Source organism: Suncus etruscus, chromosome 5 (genome assembly GCF_024139225.1).
Source record: "Suncus etruscus isolate mSunEtr1 chromosome 5, mSunEtr1.pri.cur, whole genome shotgun sequence".
Taxonomy (NCBI): Eukaryota; Metazoa; Chordata; class Mammalia; order Eulipotyphla; family Soricidae; genus Suncus; species Suncus etruscus.
The window spans coordinates 143558381-143580096 of NC_064852.1; the positions used below are offsets into that span (position 1 = coordinate 143558381).

General features: G+C 37.5%; 1 protein-coding gene and 1 non-coding gene across 2 annotated transcripts in view; both read right to left on the minus strand.

The window, feature by feature from the left end:
- ENY2 (ENY2 transcription and export complex 2 subunit) overlaps positions 1–21716 on the minus strand; it is an 851639-nt gene that overhangs the window by 139222 nt on the left and 690701 nt on the right. The window lies entirely within an intron of this gene.
- LOC126009836 (U6 spliceosomal RNA) lies at positions 46–150 on the minus strand. The gene has a single exon (XR_007496026.1). It is a non-coding gene; the product is annotated as a U6 spliceosomal RNA (small nuclear RNA).

The following is a 21716-nucleotide window of genomic DNA, read 5'->3' on the forward strand; positions in this document are numbered from 1 at the left end:
GTGGGCTTCTGAATTTCTTCCTGATTTTTGTTCAGCGATTTTTTTTTTAATATGGAATGCTTCATGAATTTGTGTGTCGTCCTTGTGCAGAGGCCATGCTAATCTCTATATCATTCAAATTTTTAGTATATGTGCTGCCAAAGCGAGCACTGTCAGTGAATTTTTTAATGCTTTATTCCTAGCTCGCTATAAATCCGTTTTTGTATATTCTAGCTAGTGTGTAGTCCCCAAACAATGAGATTAAAAATATAAGAAACAATGAAAAGCCAGAAATAGATGTAACAAGGAAACAAATATATGAATATGAGTTTTATGTCACAAATTTCCTTTAGTGTATGAGTTATTCATTTACATTAGATTGAGGACCACACAGACTTGTAAAGGAATAACTCTTACTCAAGGAACTGCAGCTTAGACAAAAGATAAAAGTATGGAATTCAGAAATTGCATGATCCTGACTCATTCTGGCAGAGCAGCTGACCTGCTATGCTCTTTTGTAAAATAAGAATGCAATTGCCATTTTTAAATGATTTTATTTTAAAAATGACATGCTTACAAATGCTTCTTCCAGGTGATGGTAATAATGATGAAAAGCCCCCCAAGCAACAGAATTGGGGCCTGGCCTGGGGATTCCTTGGACCAAACATTCAAAAGTGAGTATATTAGTATTACATAGTAGAGAAACCCTGAGAGTAGATAACTTGTATACTGGACATGGCTCATCAAGTAAAAGACTCTACACTTCACTTATTCCCATCTTAATGTCGTCATAATGTTCTTAGTTTTGGAATCACAATCCTTTATTTTCATTCTGAATGAGCTCAGCAAATTATGTAACTGACTTTGCCTGGCAAGCATTTTAACATTCCAATGCCTAAGTGTTATCCTATCTCAATTAAAAGCAATCTCTGAGTCTGAGGCCAGGTATGATCATTCTTTTGAACAAAATTCTTTAGATGAGTCTTACTTGTAGTAAAGTTACAAACAAAAGCCTTACTTTTCTGGCAGTTGGTAGCTCTTTACTGTTTCTTTTTGCTTTAGTGGCCTATATGATTTTCGCAGAAGGAATTTATTGTCAGGTATAGGTTTTGATTGCAGAAGGATTAGTGTATACCATAGTTTTAGTACTATAAAACTCACTCTCCTCCTCCCCCCTAAAATATGGGGGGAAATGTCTGCATCTTTTTTAAAAATTTCTTTATTTAAACACTGTGATTACAAAAATAATTGTAGTTGGGTTTCAGTCATAAAAAGAGCACCCCCCTTCACGGTGCAACCTTCCCATCATCAATGCCCCCATCTCTTCTCTCCCTACCCCCCACCTATATTCGAGACAGGCTTTCTACATCCCTCATTCACTAACATTGTTATGATAGTTCTCAGCACAGTTATTTAACTGCACTCACCACTCTTGTGGTGAGTTTTATATCTTGAGCTGGTCCTTTTGGACCTCATCTCTGTGAATTATTTCAATGTCTTTCATTTTTTCTTAAAACCCATAGATGAGGGAAACTATTCTGTGTATCTCTCTCCCTCTGACTAATTTCACTCAGCATAATAGATTCCATGTACATCCATGTATAGGAAAATTTCATGACTTCATCTCTCCTGATGGCTGCATAATATTCTATTGTGTATGTATACCACAGTTTCTTTAGCCATTTATCTGTTGAAGAGCATCTTGGTTGTTTCCAGAGTCTGGCTATTGTAAAAAGTGCTGCGATGAATATAGGTGTGAGGAAGGGATTTTTGTGTTCCTAGAGTATATCCCTAGGAGTGGTATAGCTGGATCATATGGGAGCTCAATTTCCAGTTTTTGGAGGAATCTCCAAATTGTTTTCATCTTATGGAGCAAATGCTGCCTGGAGCTGAAGCATGAGTGCAGAGGAAGAGAGCATGTACTAACCACTTGACTTCCACAATTTATGCCCCCTTTATTGCATAGACATACCACATAGCACAAGTAATCAGGTTAATGCACTTTCACCATCACATATAGAGCTTTTAAAACTATTTACTGATGTTCACTTAGCATGGTTGAAATATTATTCTGTTATAGTTTATTAAATATTTTTGTACACCAGTTGCTTTAGAATATTTTTCTTCTTTTCCTCATCTAAAAACTATGTGCATCTTATAGAGTGAAAAATACAGTACTCTCCAAGTTGACATCCAGTCTGGGATGGCTACTAATCAAACTTCCTGATGACTGGCCCTCAAGTTCAACCTAGAGAACTTGGTCTCTCTAATCTGTAAAATGAGGTTTTGATTAGTACATAATATGGGTTGTTGGGAGGATTTTATAATCCATGTCACATTTTTACCAGTAAGTCTCATACAGTATTAAATGTTTGATAAGAATGATTAATTACAAAAGTTATGATTCCTTTAAATCGTTCTTAATTTGATTATTAACATGCTCATTTATAAGCTATAAGATTTACACCACAAGAATAGAAGGTACTAATTTCAAAGGTCCATTTAAATTATGTATATATATTATTTGTATGTGAATACATGTATGTATAAGGCATTTAGTCAGCAGAGGAAGAAGTCTAGGAGCTGAAGGCAAATTGTGAATAATTTACTTACCTTGCAAGCTATCAAATTATGAAGAGTTTCCAAAGTGGCATCTGACCTTGATTCTCAGTCCCTCTGGCTTTAAGGTATTTGTGACTAATTGGAAGAGAAAAAATGTTTTCTGCCATCAAGCTCTTAGCACACTAAAATCTGCCATCTGTCACTCTTCTCAACCACAACCCCAGCCAGCAAAAATCTCTTTATTCTCGAGTGATGTTCTGACATTTGCTCTTTGACAATTATTGGTCAATAAATTAAAAGAAGGCTTGATTTATTAATTTTTGATTAAAAATGGCAGAGTAGATTCCCTAATTTGTTTTGCTTAGAACTTCAAATATGGCTATTATTCAAGACTTTGAATCTTCCAGGGAGATGTAAACAGAAAGAAATATAGACATTATTTTAAGGTGATAACAAAATCATGACTATCTAGCCTTACTTTGACAATCAAGACTTTTAATTTCCTATTTTTTTCCTTTCTGAAGGACACCTGACATTATGCTAATACCACAGGAGAAAAACGTTATAAATACTTTTTGGCAGAGAACTAACTATAGAGGCCTGTGTAAATACTGATTTAATTAGAATGCAGCAAGAAAGCCAAGAGCCAGAAATTCCTAATATGCCTGGCAAGGTTGACATTCTTATTTGGCATGGTGGCTCTTAACCTGGCAGAACTTCAGGATCACTTGGTAAGCTGCAATAAGTCATACCCAAACTCATGTCTCATCCTTGACCAATTACTTTTCAGCCTCTGCGGATAGATGCTAGGATAATTAACCCCCCCCCCTTCTGATAGACTTTTTAGAGCAATTTTAGGTTTAAGCAAAATTGAGCAAAAAGTACATAAAAGAGATTTCCAAATTCTTTCCTCTTCTTCCAAACTCTTCTAATATCAACATCTTGCACCAGAGGGTAGGCTATTTATACTAGTGATGTAACTATATTGATATAACTTATCACTAAAAGTACCTAGTGCATATTAGCATCTCTTTCTCCTTGGTTTTGGCTTGGACACATGTGTTAGAAACTATATCTAGATTTTAGATTTGTTTTGAGATTTGGAGGTCATAATTGTATAATTATATGACTTTAAGAAAATAACTTGCCCTGATGTACATTATTTCCTAATATGAAAGAGGAAATGAAAGCTTTAAACTAGATCAACATGAAAGTCCTTCCATTTTAAAATATTTTAGTTCATTCTCCCAGATACCATTACATCATAAGCTAACTTATGCTCAGCCCCCAACTATCAAAGTCCAGGAATCTACATAATGAGTCACACCCCATTTCTTGTCTCTTTCATTCGGTGTCATGTATCATAATTTGTTCTTCTTAGGTAAAACCAGTCTTAAATATTGTGTTGTGCCAAAATAGCAGACTTAGAACCTTTCAAAATCAAAAGCTTCATGTGTAACTTTCTATATGAAGTATGACTCTAAAGTAATGTCTTCATAACCATTATCCACCAAACATCAGTGTCTCAAACTGTACAAAATTAATATTTTAATCAATATAAATAAAATCTGAAATTATTTTAATAATAATTAATACTCATTTATTATTATTATTATTATTATTATTTCTCTAGAGTCCAGTAGGCTCCACCTGTTTATTTTCCTTTCCCAAAGCTTTGCATTTTTCAAGTGCCTTCCAAACTCCATTACAAGCTCTGACCACTCGGTTACTTTCACTGAGAACATGCATTTAAGTTCCCACCACCAAGTATTTTTCTAAGCAAAGAGTACTTTTTCAGGGCCGGGCGGTGGCGCTGGAGGTAAGGTGCCTGCCTTGCCTGCGCTAGCCTAGGACGGACCTCAGTTCGATCCCCCGGCGTCCCATATGGTCCCCCAAGAAGCCAGGAGCAACTTCTGAGCGCATAGCCAGGAGTAACCCCTAAGCGTCACAGGGTGTGGCTCAAAAACCAAAAAAAAAAAAAAAGAGTACTTTTTCGGTGCTACATATATCACTGTTTTGAAGTACCGGTTTACTTATGCATTCTCCTGATAGTTTTGCAGTAATAAATCAAGCTGCTATAAATATTGATGTGGAAAAAATATTAACAAGCACAATGTTTAATGGTATTGTAAGAGTGTGTTTATGGGGCCGGTGAGGTGGCGCTAGAGGTAAGGTGTCTGCCTTGCAAGCGCTAGTCAAGGAAGGACCGCGGTTCGATCCCCCGGTGTCCCATATGGTTCCCCCAAGCCAGGGGGCTATTTCTGATCGCTTAGCCAGGAGTAACCCCTGAGCATCAATGGGTGTGGCCCCAAAAAACAAGACAAACAAAAAACAAAACAACAACAAAAAAGAGTGTGTTTAGCTTTGAAGGAAAGTTCCAAACTGTTCAAAGTGGTTGAATCACTTTGCATTCAATATTAGCCAGGAATGAGAGTTCATATGGTTTCACAATGTCATCAGAAAGCATTGTTAGTGTTCCTTGGTTACTATCCTACTAGGTGTGCAGTGATATCACACTGTTATTTTAATTTACATTTGTCATAAGACATTACATATGGATCATATTTTATATGCTTTTTGGGGGCATATACAGGATGAAGTGTTCAGGCCACATCTTCTGCACATTTTTAAAATCAAGTGTTAATTTCTTCAGAGCATATATATACCTGAAACATCCTAGAGCTTTAGTTATTACCTGTCTATACCCACTTGGATGCACCATCCATTAAACCCATAGTTAAATTGAAATTGGTCTCAAGTAAAACTTCGGACCATGTGTGGAGAAATGTATATTAGCAGAGATGTCCTTTCAGAAATTATGGATTCTGATTGCTTTTTTCGTTTGTTTGTTTGTTTTTGGGCCACACCAGTGATGCTCAGGGGTTACTCCTGGCTATGAGCTCAGAAATCGCTCCTGACTCGGGTACCATATAGGACGCTGGGGATCTAACACAGGTCCGTCCTGGGTCAGCAGCATGCAAGGCAAACACCCTACCGCTACACTATCATTCTGGCCCAGGATTCTGATTGCTTTGGCACTTCCACTTGAATGTCTGAGCATGATAGATTGAAAGCTGTTTTGTCTATCATTTCTTCCTAGCAAACAATATAGTGAGGCTCTATAGATCGTATGCAACATTTCCCTTTTATTTGTGGGGGCACATACCTGGCAGTGTCCATAATTACTCCTGATTCTGTACTCAGGGTCATTCCTGACAGTGCTTGGGGGACAATATGGGATGCTGATGCTTGAACCCAAGTTGGCCGCATGCAAAAGCAAAATGCCCTACCTGCTGAGCTATTTTATGCAATATCATATGCAATATGCTCCTGTATGTAATATTTAATTATTAAATAAATATTCAAAATTGCATCCTTTACCATTTTCCAACTCAACCATAATCCTGAGAATTGAATTTGTCTCTCTATTTTCCAACATGTACAAGAGATAATATATTGTGTGAGTGTATCCAGTTTATATATATAAAATATATACATCTCAACTCAAGTCTCTCGCCATGATACTAGACCAAATGTTGCATACGTATGCTATTTATTATACGGAATCTTTGCTATGAATTTATAAAGTATGATGCATTATGGAAAGAGACCCAAGGAACCTCACAAGAGATATCTATAGTGGCAATAGTTTTTCATTTAAAATAATTTGTGTTTTAAGTTTTAGTTATTTTAATGTAAACTACATATTATTTGAGGGAGGAGTAATAAATATTTTTTTCAGCGATGTACTTACTTGTTTGAAGATTAACAATGCAGCAACCCATTTTGACCTGGCAACCTATTCAGAAAACTGGAAACCAATAACTCTAAATTCTCTCATAACATGTGTGTGAATTTTCTGAAGCTCAGTAAGGAAGAGCAAAAAAGCTGACTTCCCAAAGGCATCTCTAAGTTTCCAGAAATGAACCATTTAAAAGGAACATCTGTTGCTTCTAGAAATGGGCTATTGGGCACAAAAGCATGCACTGGAAAACAGAATTTGAGCTTTGTTACAGGTAATTTCACAGTTTCCAAGACTAAAATGAAAAAAAAAAAAAGAATCAGTTCTTGCGACTACAAACCCCATGTCCTATCACATCATGCCAATTTTATTGTTTTTGTGCTATTGTGAGTTCTGATCTTTATAACTCCCCTGAGGAAAAACAATCAGAATGGAATCAGGAATGACATTCTCATTTGATTACTTGTCACCCAACACTGTGCTCTAAACTCAGCATGCCTCTGTATTTGCTTTTCTGAACTGTAGTCAAAGTGAACTTTGAAAGGCCAGTTCTATTGAATGCTGTCTTGAATGGGCTCTTAGTGGCCTGCCGATGAGACAACGAAATTAGAGTAGAGTTTGCAGTTAGTCTTCATATGAATGCTTTTTCTGCCACTGATGAACTGAGGGAATTTTTATTATTTTCTTGCATAAGCAACAAGAGGAACATATTATCTAGCTCAAGCTAGATACAAAGAGCTATACTATAGAGAATAGATGCATATTTGTTGGGTTCATTTATAGAGTAGTAGTAAATGTTTTTCTTTCTGACTTCACAACTTCAGCTTAATCTATTACAGTGTTGTCAAATAGATATTGGAAGACTGGAAAGAAACAGCCAGTGGTATTGATGGAAACATATCTTGCATATGTTGGGAATCTGTTGTCAAGACAACAATGAGATATCATCTTACACCAGAGAGGAATATAGGAACCAATCTGTGTTGGTGGGGATGTGCTGAGAAAAGAACTCTCACCCACGGCTGGTGGGAATGTTGCCTGGTCAAAATCCTATAAAAAAACAGTATGGAGGGTTCTCACTAAACTCAAATTTGAACTACCATATGATCCAGCAATCCCTCTTTTGGATATCTGTCCCTAGCACAGAAATACATACACCCAAAATGATGTATGCACACTGCTATTAATTGCATCACTCAGTACAATAGCTAAGACTTGGAATCAACTTAGATGTCCAACAACAGATGAGTGGATCATGAGGATGTGATACAATGGGATACTACATAGCTGTAAGAAATGATGCAGTAATGCAATTTGCAGCAACATGAATGGAACGGAACTGGAAGATTTTATGTTAAATAGATATATATATAGGATAAATATAGAATGATATCACTTATATGTGGTATTTAAAATAACTCTATGAAGAAACAATATAGTCTAAATCATAGTTGTCTTGAACACCATTGGCTGCAGAGTACAGCAAGGAGAAGGAAAGAAGCTGAGTGGAAGAGATGAAACACAAATATAAAAGGATAAGTCCAGGGGCCAAGCAATTTCAGGTGCATAGATAATGTGAAAAAAGGACAAAATTAAATATCCAAGCCAAAGGCAATAACAATGGAATCAATAGACCCAAACTTTGACAATCTAAACTTAAAAGTCAGCCTGTTATACTGAAAATCTGACAGTCTGAGGAGCAAGGGAGGGTGTAAATGGGATGTACCTGTGGAACACTGGTGCAGGGAGGTTGACACTGGTGGTAGGATTGGGCCTGATTCATTTATGTGTGATACTCAACTATGAAAGACTTTGTAAATCACAATGGTTTTAATAATACTGAAATTGTCTGCAGACAAACCAGAACTCACAGGCAGGTCATTTATTCAGGCAATACCTAATTTAAAAACATCAGTCTAAAGTCAATTTTTCATAGATTAAAAAACACATGTCATTATAGTATTATCCTGGCAATTCATTTTTTAAGCATTTGTTTTCTGCTGCTTTTAATTAATTAATTAATTCATTTTGTTTTTTGGATCACACCCAGCTGTACTCAGGGGTTACCAGGCTCTCTGTGTTCAGAAGTTGCTCCTGGCAGGCTCAGGGTGCCATATGGGATGCCAGGAATCAAACCTAGGTCCATTCCATGTCAGCCTCATGCAGGGCAAACCAGCCTACCGCTGTGCTTTCTCCCTGACCCCATCCTGGCATTTCCTAATTGTGGATACAGCAAAGACCCTTTCACTGTGCTGATACTGGTAGGAGAAGTTTAACAAGTTATTATATAGTAATAAGTTCCTATTATTCAGACAGTTATTAACTGTGATTTAAACTAACCCTCAGAAAGTAATACTCTGGCAATTGATAACTGCAGAATGCAGAAACTCAATTCGTAATAGCCTTAGATAACAAAATCTGATAAAGCACTGACTTTTGGATTCCAACAGACTATGTTCTAATCAAATAACATGAATTTTTCCCATTCAGTAAAATGCACTTTAGCTTAAAGAATCATTTATTCAATTCTCTGAAGAATGCAGCTTAAACTTGGTCTTAAGCAGACTATTTGAGCATTCAGACTTAAATAAATTTTTAATACTGGAGGTTCATAACATAGTCTGTTTATAGACTATGTTTCTAGAAACGAACAGTACCCCAAAGAGCACCCCAATTTAGACATATCCAGCAGGGTGGCAGAGAGGGTAGCAACTGATTTTCAAGAGGTGCTCTAAAGACTCATTGTAAAGAGCTGGAGCAATAGCACAGTGCATAGGGTTTTTGCGTTACACGTACCTCATCCCTAGCATCCCATATGGTCTCTTGAACTCTGTCATGAGTTCTGAGTGTAGAGCTCGGAGTAACTCCTGAGTACCACTAAGTATGGCCCTCCAAAAGCCAAAAACAAATGAACAAAATGCCTAGATTCAGATAAAGGTGAAGACAACTTTGTTTGAGTATAATGGAGTGTTTTGAATTGAGTTGAGTGACTTCTTCCCAAAATTCCTGCTTGGTCTCCATAAAGTAATTTCTGAGTTCTGAGCAAGATCATTTTGCTTTTGGAATACTACTTCCATACTATTGACAAACACAGTTTTAGGCTTTTAGAAAGTGACTCTCCCAAGTTGCTTAACATATAAAGCTACTTCTGCCGTTTTATAATGATCACAGTTGATTCATGGTTGACATCTCTCTTTCCTACTTCTGCTTCTCCAGAAAAATGATCTCAGTTAACTACTCAAAAGGATCATGACATTGTTACTTTTTCCTCCTTCCTACTAGAACCCTGATTTTGACCAGGTATGTACTCTTGCGTTCCACAGCTTACATGATAAAGAAGAGACTTACACCATCTTCAGTAGAAATCATGGTAATAATTTACTGAATCATTACCAGTAATAAAAAGGAAGAAGCCTTGGATGTTAATCTCTCACTATTGTTTACAGATATAGATCAGTGTTGGTTGGTTCAAATCACTGGAAGTGATCTCTCATTCTGTCTTTGACTTTATGTCTATCACTCTTTTCTTTTATCTTTGACGTTCTCTCCTTTTCTTACTTTCCTTCTATATATTCTAATTGCAACAGACAGGCATAGGATAACCTAAGAAAAAAAGAACTTAAGCATAAAACTCTTAAGATCTTTAGAATAAACACTTTAAGATACATTAAAGAGATTGAATAAAATAGTCCTGGATCCCTGATATTTAGCTCATCACTGAATCAAAATGCTGATAGGTGGCTGCTTTATTTCTTGCTATGTGAAATCCTAAAATAATTGTTTTATGAGTCTTTGCTTTTAGCATTGTAATTCAAATCATACCAATAGATGTATTGTGGGAGTAGTTATTTATAAAGAGTGAAGACATAAAATTTTGTGTGTATTTAAATAAAAAACTAACTTGACTCATTTTGTGATTTACACAATTGTCACACTGCAGAATAATTAGATATAAAGTATAAACAACCTGAAAAAATGACCATTTTTAATGAAGATGCTGACATATAGTGATAAAAAATTTCTTGTTTACCCTTGAAAAATATTTTATCCTGCTTATTTTTAAAAAAGTCTGACAGCACATGTTTCTGACTAAGTCTCTGGTCCCAGTTAGAAAGTGGTGATTATTAATTGTTTCCCTCACTATCTCAAATAGAAAATATGCTTTACATAATGTTTAAGTATCTGCATTGGTGAGTAAAATTTTGAAATAAAAATTTGTATAGTTGTAAAAATTGCCACCTGAATAGATATAGAACATTTAATATCAATTAACCATCAATTTCATATGAAGTAATCCAGTAGTAGAAGAAGAAATCCAGATGATGTCATTTATATATGGTATTTAGAATAATAGCATAAGAGAATGCAATGTTTTACTTTTTATTTCTTTTTTTAGAGAAATGCTTTTGATATTTATTGGAAACAACGATCAGCAGAAATATCATTGGGTTCATGTATTAGAAAAGAAAAGGATCTGAAATTAATCATCTGTGCTTATATCTTAGGAAATAAAATTAAAAAAAAAGAATAAAAAATTTAAATAATAAATAAATTCAAAACAGGAAATTAGTAGAGAAAGTCAAGAATATAAAAAGCTGTTTTTTTGAAAACTTTAATAAAATCGATAAACATCTAGCCAGACTATGAACAGCACTAAACCCACAAATTTGGTAAATCAGTGAAATGAACCAAATATTTGAAAGATAATCTGCCCAAATTCACAGAATAAGAAATAGCTAATAAGTGAAATGAACCAAATACTTGAAAGATAATCTGCCCAAATTCACAGAATAAGAAATAGCTAATATGAATTGACATCTTATTAAATTAATTAAATAAAAATAAAATTTTATTTTATTTACTGTATTAGGACACTGTCTTTTGTGTATTTTTTTTATAAATCTTTATTTGAGTACCACTATTATAAGCTTGTTTGTGAGTGCAGTGTTTTAAAAGAAGGGTTATCTAGAACACTCTTGGCCCCAGAATATAGTGAGGAGATGAAAAGAGTAGGAGTGCAGAGAAAGATAAACAGATGTAAAATAACAGAAGACAGGGGTCAAGAGGACACGGGTACATGGTGATGTGAAGGAAGGACAGAACTAAATATACAAACCACAATGAAATCATGCAAATTATAACAACCAAACTTGAAAAAGTGCCTGTTATAACGGTAGGCTGGGATAGGGTAGTAGCATGGGATAGACTGGGAACAGCGTTGATGGAGGGAGGTTGTATTGGTGGTGAAGTTGGTTCTAAAATGTTTTTATGTCTAAACCATACCTACTAATAACACTGTAAATCACAATGCTTTAAAAAATGTTTTAAAGTAAACAAGGAACAAAGAGACCTTTTCTTATTCAGATAGAGGGAAACATAAGTGCCATTAATAAACTGTTTGAAAGATCTTTCCAAACTGAAATAAATGATCACTGTGAAGTGAATTTTGAGAATTTTTTGGAAAGTGTCAAAATGATGTCTAACAGGGCCCGGAGAAATAGCATAGCGGTGCTTGCCTTGCAAGCAGCTGATCCAGGACCAAAGGTGGTTGGTTCGAATCCCGGTGTCCCATATGGTCCCCCGTGCCTGCCAGGAGCTATTTCTGAGCAGACAGCCAGGAGTAAGCCCTGAGCATCGCCGGGTGTGGCCCAAAAACCAAAAAAAAAAAAAAATGATGTCTAACAGACAAAATGTTGTCTCACAGAGAGTCTACCAGAGTCTACCATTCTACCAGAGATGGGTAAGAACCACCTGGATGTTTCTTTATCATGCAAAAGCTACCTCACCATTGAACACCAACACCTTTTGCTTAACTGCACCTTTGCTTTCTGCCACATTGGGTTACTTCTATTCAATTCTCAAGCTACTTTCTCAATTTTGTTTTTGTTTTTGTTTTGGGCTACACCTGGCAGTACTCAGGGATTATTTCTGGCTCTGCACTCAGGAATTACTTTTGACAGTGCTCAAGGAACCTAATGGGATCCTAAGGATAGAAACCATGTTAGTCACAATCAAGACAAATGCCCTACACACTGTACTATTGCTCCAGCCTTATTTTCTCTCTCGAGTGTCTCCTCATTAGTTGTTTCTGCCAACCAAGTGATTCAGAGAGACTAACCCACTACTGTTCTGCTTTCTTCCTCTGCCTTTTATCAGGTTGAAAGTTTGCATCAACTTTGACCTCTGCTGAAGCACAGATCTGAAATCAGTGGAATTCGAGCATCTATGGTAGAGTACAAGTTCTGGGCAGGATGAAGAGCAGTGTTGAGGATAGGTAGTTGTGATTTTAGGGAAAATTTATTTTCAGAGCCAGGTCTTACCTACACTAAGTGCCTACTTTATTTCTTCTTTCTGACTGGTGCCATTATTTCTAAATCTGCACTGACCTACAACTTTCATCTCTCCTTATCTTTTAATTGATTCTTACTCATTATCTTTCCTAGATTATTCTGGATATCTGGTACCTCTACATCTATTGATTTTAACTCTCTCTCTCTCTCTCTCTCTCTCTCTCTCTCTCTCTCTTTCTCTCTCTCATAAAGAGGCCCTGGAGCTCAGTCATTCATATTCATAGGATAGCATCAAGACAATTTTCTTAATTACAGTACTTGATTCTGGGATGCATCTCCCAATTTTCTGTGTGTGGTTTGATCTGCCTAACAAGCACAGCATAAATTCAACATCTTTAATCGTAGGGGAACTTCCTTCAGGAAAGGTAATATGCAAAGAAGGAAATTGACTTCTAGGATTTCATTTTAAAAATGCTTATTTGATCCTGGTCTTAATAGGTTCAGGAGGCCCACTGAAGCCCTGTCTTGTGATTTGCATGTACGATCCAAAATTAAGCTTCTGCAGTTTTCATTTGCTAATGAAAGGGCTATTTTGCATTTACCTGCAGGTGAAGATTTAAACCAGCGTTCTCCAGAGATCACTGTGAAAATCCGGGGATGAATAATTTGATGGTCTCTAAAACACAGAGAGAAATGCAGCAGCCTTTAACCATAAAAATGGATTTTGTGAACTTGTCAGCTCAGTATGGATTGTTGCAAAAGTCGAATGTAGACGTAATGGCCTCTCCCTTTCAAAGCTACTAAAACTTACACTCTGTATTTGCTCTGTGAGGTTAGTGTGGTCTATAGGATTCAATAAGCTAGAAAGCAAACGAAGTACCATTTAATCCAATAGCTTTTAGCATCTCATTGGTAAGTCTCCCTGATTGATTTTAAGATTCCCCTTTTATCAGATGCCAGTGGTTCAATTTCGCAGATTTTCCTTTCTGGAGTTATTGATAGATTACTAACAGCCAAATAAGTTTTATTCTGACTCTGCCCCTCTGTATGTTATTTAAATGCTGAAAGCTTTGTTAAATGAGAGATTTCTGAAGCAATCAGGTCAAAAGTGGGTGCTTGTAGTTTGGGTTAGAGAACTCAGGGAGAATTAAACTGAGGCACCCCACCCCCTTTTCTTCTTGTAACAACTGTTTAAGAACCAAGAAAAAGTAAAGGAGCATTCATAACTTGTTTCCCAAGTCTAATCAGCAGTGAATACAAGTTACAATAATTTTCATTACATTGGAGGGGGAAAAAAAAAGAAAAGGAAAGGAAAAAAAAGGAAAAAAACTGAACTGGGATTGAATCTGCTAAACCAGTACCCTTATAATCTATGTTATCAATCGACTCTAGTAAAAATGTTAGAAATGAAGGTTTTCCAAAATGTCTGAGAGCAGATATGAGAGATAGTAAAGAAAATAAGAGGGTGTTTTTCCTCATAGGTACGCCCAGGTTGGAGTGTGACATTCCTGGGAGGGAGCAGAACTGTTATTTTCTTACAATTGTTGCTACACACACCTTGCACGGTAATATTGGTTGCTGAGGAGCCTGCAGATGCTGAGGGCCTGTCCTGCCTCTATTTTGGGGGTGCTCCCGGAGGAATCCTGAGAGGGCCCAGTGGTTCCTCTGGAAACCTGAGAGACTGAGCTTGGAGACACTCATGGGAGACCTAGTGGGGGCTCTCCTAGAGCTGGGGAGACCTATAAAAGTTTGCACCTCAAAAAATAGAGGCAGGGGGTGTGGAGAGGAAGATGGAGACTTTGGTGGTGGAAAGGTTGCACTGGTGTTCTTTTTAAAACTGAAACCCAAGTACAAACATGTTTGTAATCATGGTACTTAAAGAAAGATATTACAAACAGTAAATAATTAAGAAATGTTATTATTGGGTGTTTTGGCACAAAAACAGGTTGAGGTTGAAAAGACAGATTAGGCAGGTTCTGTGCAGTCGTGACATGCCACCCCCAGTTTTTTGCAAGAAATAACTGAAGCTAGGTCCTCTGCTTAATCAGGGGAGTTGACCAATCGACTGAAAAAAAAAATTCCCCATTCCTCTGGGTTTTTCCTCAAGCTGTTTGAATAATCAAAAGAATGTAGACAAATCAGTAAGAGAAAATTCATTTAATTATTGACAAGCCACTTATTTAGACATTGATTTCAAAGACGATGAAGCAAAATGTGGTAGATAGCCTGAGCTAAGAAATGCAATAGGGACTGGAGTCTTCAAGGAGGGAATAGGGCATTCACATGAATAGGAGAGGGAGAATAAAAAAGCAAATGGCAGATGCCTAATTTAGTGTTCGCTCTTTCTTAAAGAGAAGTGTTTCAGATAATAAGATTATTTCTGCTAATAATTCTACTAATGAATAACACTTCCAATTTAAAAAAGTTATTTAAATCATTGCGATTTAAAAAGTTATTCATAGTTGGATTTTAGACTTACAATGTTTCAGAACCAATCCCATCAACAGTGTCAACCTCTCTCCACCAATGTTCCTAGAGCACATCCTATACCTACAGTCCTACCCAAGCCTGCCAGTATAACAGGCACCTTTTTAAAGTTTGGGTGTTAAAATTTGGGTTTCATGATTTTATTTTTGTTAAGTCTCATTGGATATTTAGTTCTGTCCTTTTTTCACACCACCATTGCACCTGAAACTCCTTAGGCCCTGTACCCTGTCATTTCATTTGTGTCGTTCTCCTCTTTCACTCAAATTTTTTTCCTTCTCCCCACTATAGTCTAGGACAGGGGTCTCAAATTCGCAGCCCACAGGCTGTTTGCGGCCCTCCATACAACATTTTGTGGCCCGCGGCCGGCCTTCAAATATCGCAGTATTCACGATTATTTGCTTACCGAATAATCACAATAAAAATAGCATTAGTAAGAAAAAAATCGCATTAAACATTCCCATTTCCCAAGCAGTTCCATTCGGGGTATGCAAATGTTTAATGCGATTTTTTTTGCGAGTTTTTCTTACTAATGCGATTTTTTTGTTGCAAATATTTGGTAAGTGAATAATCGCAAATACTTTGCGCCTAGCGCAGACGTCATTTCTACTGCTCCTGCCCGCTGTCCCTTGCATTATCGGAGGCCTAAGGGAGAGAAGGTAGAGAAGTTTATTACAGAATTAGATTTTGTCATACCTTCATCATGACTTCATTAAAGCCTGCAGTGAAGAGAAAGATTGATGACGAGCACAGACAATTTCAGGAAAAGTGGGAGATGCAGTATTTCTTTGTTGAGCACAGGGGCATCCCCACAGGTCTTATTTGCTCAGAGAAAGTTGCAGTGTACAAGGAATACAACTTGAAACGCCATTATTCAACTAAACATGCTGAGGAATGTGCAAAATATCAAGGAAATGAGAGAGCCAAGTGGATTGCCAGTCTTAAAGCATGTCTAATGAGGCAACAAGATTTCTTCAAGAAAGCAACCAAAGAGAATGTTACATCACTCGAAGCTAGTTACATGGTTAGTGAGATGATTCCTAAGGCAGGAATTCATTCACAGAAGGAGAGTTTGTTAAAAAATGCATGTTACAGGCTGCAAGTATTATCTGTCCGGAAAAGAAAGGTCAGTTTAGCAAAATCAGCCCTTCTGTCAACACTGGGGCAGAGTGCATTTCTGACATGTCAAGTGACATTTATCATTAACTGTGTGAGAAAGCCAAATGTTTTGATGCATACTCAGTTGCTCTTGACAAGGGCACAGATATAATAGACACTGCGCATGCAGCTCACAATTTATGTCCATGGTGTTGATTGCAATTTTGAATTAACAGAGGAGCTGCTTACAATAATTCCAATGCATGGCCAGACCACTGCTAATGAGACATTTTGGCATCTGTGTGATGCCATTGAGAATGCAGGTTTGCCATGGAAGAGGTTTGTTGGAATAATAACCAATGGAGTGCCATTGATGACAGGGAGGAAAAATGGACTGGTGGCACTTGTTCAAAAAAATTTTTTGAAGAGGAGGATGTAGAGAAGGCCATTGCTCTTCACTGCATTATCCATCAGCAGGCCCTTTGCAGTAAATGCCTGCCGTGTGACAATGTGATGTCTGTTGTTGTGAAATGCATTAACCAAATCAGATCCAGGGGCTTAAAGCACAGGAGGTTCCATGCTTTTTTTTAGAGGAAATGGAGTCAGAATATGGAGATGTGCTCTATTTCACCGAGGTACATTGGCTCAGCTGGGGAAATGTCCTGAAAAGATTTTTTGAGTTGAGAGAAGAAGTGAAAGCCTTCATGGAGAAGGATGAGAATGCTGTTTCTGAGTTGAGTGATCACAAATGGCTCATGGACTTAGCTTTTCTTGTTGACATCACACATAAGCTGAATGTACTAAACAAGATATTACAAGGCCCTGGGCAGCTTATCAGTGCTGCCTATGACAACGTGAGAGCATTCTCCACAAAACTTGTGCTATAGAAATCCCAGCTCTCTCAGACAAACCTTTGCCATTTCCCAGCATGCAAGGAGCTTGTGGATGCAGGCATACTCTTCAGTGGTGAGAAATATGTTGATGCTATTTTTAAGCTAGAGAAGGAATTTGATCACAGATTTGCAGACTTCAAAAAGCATAGAGCCACTTTCCAAATTTTTGTGGACCCTCTTTCCTTTGATGTACAAGATGCCCTTCCTGTGCTTCAAATGGAGCTCATTGACCTGCAATGCAACTCTGATCTCAAAGCCAAGTTCAGGGAGATTAGTGGAAAAGCAGACATGCATGGGCAATTTTTGAGAGAATTGCCCCCCCAGCTTCCCTGAGCTTTCCTGAATGTTCAAGCACACCATGTGCCTTTTTGGGAGCACATATTTGTGTTAAAAGTTATTCTCCACATTGAACTTCAATAAGTCAAAGTACAGGTCTAGACTTAATGATTATCATCTTCAAACCATACTGAGGGTTTCAACTGCTTCCTCTCTAAAGCCCAAATATGGTTCAGATTTGTGAGAAGAAGCACTGTCAAGTCTCTGGCAGCAATAGGCAAAAGATGCCATGTTCAGAATAACAGTTCATGATCTTCACTCAATGTTCTATTCATGTTCAGAAGAAATAATTTAAACTGTTAATAATGACATTTGAGGACTTTATTTTTGTGAAATCCCTTATGTGGCCCTGCCTCACCCTGACTTTGCTTTCTGCGGCCCCCAGGTAAGTTGAGTTTGAGACCCCTGGTCTAGGACCTAGAGTGTTCTTAACAACTCCCATTTAAGCCATTGCATTTATTCATGCAGTTATTATAATTACCACCTATAAGTGGTATAATTTTGTGTTTATCCTTCTTCTTCTGGCTTACTTCCTTTAACATAATTCCAGTTCCATCCATGTTGCAGCGACATGCAAGATTGTATCATTTCTTATAGCTATGTTAATATTTTCAAATTTATTCTTTCAAGATTAAAAATATTGAGATATCATGATTTATAAGATTGTATGTTTTTGTAATAAATTTATTTAAAGACCATGTATTACATAGAGTCTCATACATAATACTTTTGTTCCAAGACCAATCCCACAATCAATGAAAAATTCCTTCCATCATTGTCCTCAAATTTCCACCCATTCCCAAGCCTACTCACTTGGCAGGCACAAAATATTATGTTTTATATTGCTAGTTTGCAAGACTGTATAATTTAATAGTATATTAGCTTAATTTTATTCTTCTTGCTAATATTTCTCTATCATCATTCTTTGGAGCCTCTATCCTCTATATCTCTCTACCACAGTCCTTTTAACCCCTGAACCCTCTTTTTTATTCTTTACAAATAAATATTGTTCATGTCCTTAAGCTTTCTTGCCCACATTCATTTCTTTCCCCTTTTATTGTTGTAATAAGGAGTGGAACACTTGGTTATAATATCTATATATACTTGCTCTAGAGATTGTGCACTTTTTTTTTACGATGGCATAAATCACAATCCTGCAGCCAGGAAGGCATGTAGGCAATGCCTGGCAATTATCTCAGAGCTTTGTCCTCCCAAGACAGGCTATACCACTGAGTTATCCCAGGTCCTCCAGTTTTGACTTTTGTTCTCTTAAAGTAGTTCATAGAAAGGTAAGTTTCTTCTGAGTCTGGATGATTTTTGTTGTTGTTGTTTTATTTTGTTTTGGTTTATACCTAGAAGTGCTCCGGGGTTACTTCTAAGAAATAATTTCTAGTGGGATACCTGGATTGAACCCATGTCAGCCATAAGCAAAGCTAGTACCCTTAAGTCTGGATGTCCTTGACTGAGAGATCAGCTTAAAATGAGTTACAGGAGGACCAAAAATTTATATATAAGTATTGAAAATTCTTTTTTTTTTTTTTTGGTTTTTTGGGCCACACTCGTTTGATGCTCAGGGGTTACTCCTGGCTAAGTGCTCAGAAATTGGCCCTGGCTTGGGGGGACCATATGGGATGCTGGGGGATAGAACCATGGTCCTTCTTTGGCTAGTGCTTGCAAGGCAGACACCTTACCTCTAGCGCCACCTCGCCGGCCCCTGAAAATTATTGGTGAGTATAGGATCAGAGTTTTCTATCATGCACAGTACACAGAAAGGTAACAGCAGTTGTAGTAGTAATGCAACCATGATGCTCTTTATAACAGAGTCTTTTCCTCATGGATATGGTCAAAGCTGCAGAAATAACACAATGATATATGTTAAAATGTATGTTTAAAGATGTTTGGTAGAAGAGTAGGAGGAAACAGCAGATGAAGAAACTGATGTATCCACATCACACTCAGGAAACAAGATTGAGTAATTGTATGGATATTGGACTTAAAATAAGCCAGCTCTTGTTATGCTCTTTAATTTTAAGTAAAGTTTATTTTATACTCCTCCAAATTTGAATGTTGCAACAACCTTAAAAATATAGAAAGAAATAATTTTAAGTTTATTAAGAATTGGAGGAGATGTTCAAAATCAGACCCCACTGTGTCCAAGCCAGTAAAAAATTTATCAGGAAAATGAGACATTTTAGGCAGAGCAGAATCAGTTCATTAAAAGCAATTCCAGTGGTCAGGTTGACACAGTGGAAGCTGCCAAAGAAAGAATAAACAAGAAGAGTGTTTTTAGGAAAGAAACTTCTGTTTCCTATAGAGTAGTTAGTTGAGGGAATGTTATAGCAGGGAGAAAGTAAATTGCATATAAGTATTATTAGTCAACCACATAAAAACAATTATAAACCAGTGAGGTGGCACTAGAGGTAAGGTGTCTTGCAAGTGCTAGCCAAGAAAGGACTGCGGTTCTATCCCCCAGCATCCCATATGGTCCCCCCAAGCCAGGGGCAATTTCTGAGCACTTAGCCAGGAATAACCCCTGAGTATCAAACCGGTGTGGCCCAAAGAACCAAAAACCAAAAACCAAAACAATTATAAATACATATACGAATCAATTATGAAATGTCTAAGCCAATCACATAGAGATAATAGAATGTATATGAAAGAATTTAAGCCTATCCTGGTGAGGCTGGTTTAAATCTTTGGGGTGACTTACATGAAGTGTGTTTGCCACCCTGGGAGATGGTGGGTAGAGTTAGGATTAATAAAGTCTGTGTTGAGCCCCTGCAGATTACAAACACTAAGTTCATCAGCCCCGCTGGGCATCAAACTTCATCTACTAGTTTTATACTACAGAGGATTTAATCTCCACCACTCAAGAGTGATATTTTCTCAGGGAGTTGTGGACTCTGGCTGGAGTGAGGAATTGCTCTTTGCAGGAAAGGAAAATTAATTCTAGACCTTACTTAGGCCTTTCCAGTCTGTCACTTCCCCTGACAGAAAAGAATTTCAGGTGGAGACGATCAGTAAAAACAAACAAACAAACAAACAAACAAACAAACAAACAAACCAGCAGGCTTTATTTGGAGGAAGGGGAGGAAGAGAGAGACAGAGAGAGACAGAGAAACAAACAACAGAGAGAGACAGAGCAACAGAGACAGAGAGCGACAGAGAGAGACAGAGACAGTGAAATATAGAGACAGAGAGTGACAGGGAAAGAGTCATGAGTACTGGCTATGTGTTCAAAAGAGAGTATGGGATTCTCTAAAGGTGGAGAGAGCCCTGGTACCCATGCCAACATGAAAGTAAAATGTCCACATCTCAGGAGGGGAGATGCGGCCAACATGTGCTCAGCCACCAGGTATCCAGCCACACATGTGTTCTCCTTTGTTGTAAGTTGCCCTTTTACAGGTTTTTCCCAAACTGATCCACATGCAGCTTTCTCCCCAGGTCAGAGCCCTGTTGCTAAGGTGGTTTCCAGAGGGAAGGACTGGGGTACTAGATGATCTTCTCTGATATTCCTTTCCTGGTCTTTGTTCATGCTTGTGCTTCTCCCAGTAGGGCATCCTGTGTTCTCTGGGTCTGCAGTGGCACCAGAGCAGACTTTTACCAATGAAGTAAGTTCTCCAAATCCTGTTTTTCAGCATTATTCCATCTCAAGAATTGGGCATACCTTTCCCTACTTGCCGACCTGCCTGCCTAATTCACTAGGAAGAGAGTGATAAGGTCAATTATTGGAATTTGTGTGGCAGAGACATAGGATGTATGTCTTATTGGGACAAATTTATAAGGCAGAAGCCAGTAGGTCAGTTGTAAGGAGCTGAAGGTCAGGCTGGAACAAGAAGAGATTTCTGGAGTCTCTTAGGCACATATTGTAGCAAGGTATATGTTCTCTGCCGGGTTTTGAAAACAGCAAGGCGTCAGTAATTCTGGTTAGGTTTCCATTTGTTTTATGCCCAAAGCTCTGAGGAATAGCATGGAGGTGATGTGGTGATGTGGGCATTTGATTATATGCTTGAAGTTTTATGCCCTTAAGAAATATACTCTTCTCTGTGAATCACAGTTTCCCAGTTTGTAAAAATAAAATAAAAAATTAAAAATTAAAAAAAGGATGATAACTTTATGGAATAGTATTCTAGATTAAATGTTTTCATCTTTATGAAACTTTTTTTTTTGGTTTTGGGGTCACACCCAGTAGTGCTCAGGGGTTCCTCCTGGCTCTGCACTCAGAAATCTCCCTGGAAGACACAGAGGACCATATGGGATGCCAAGATTCGAACCACTGTTCGTCCTGGGTCTGCTATATACAAGGCAAATGCCCTACCACTGTGCTATCTC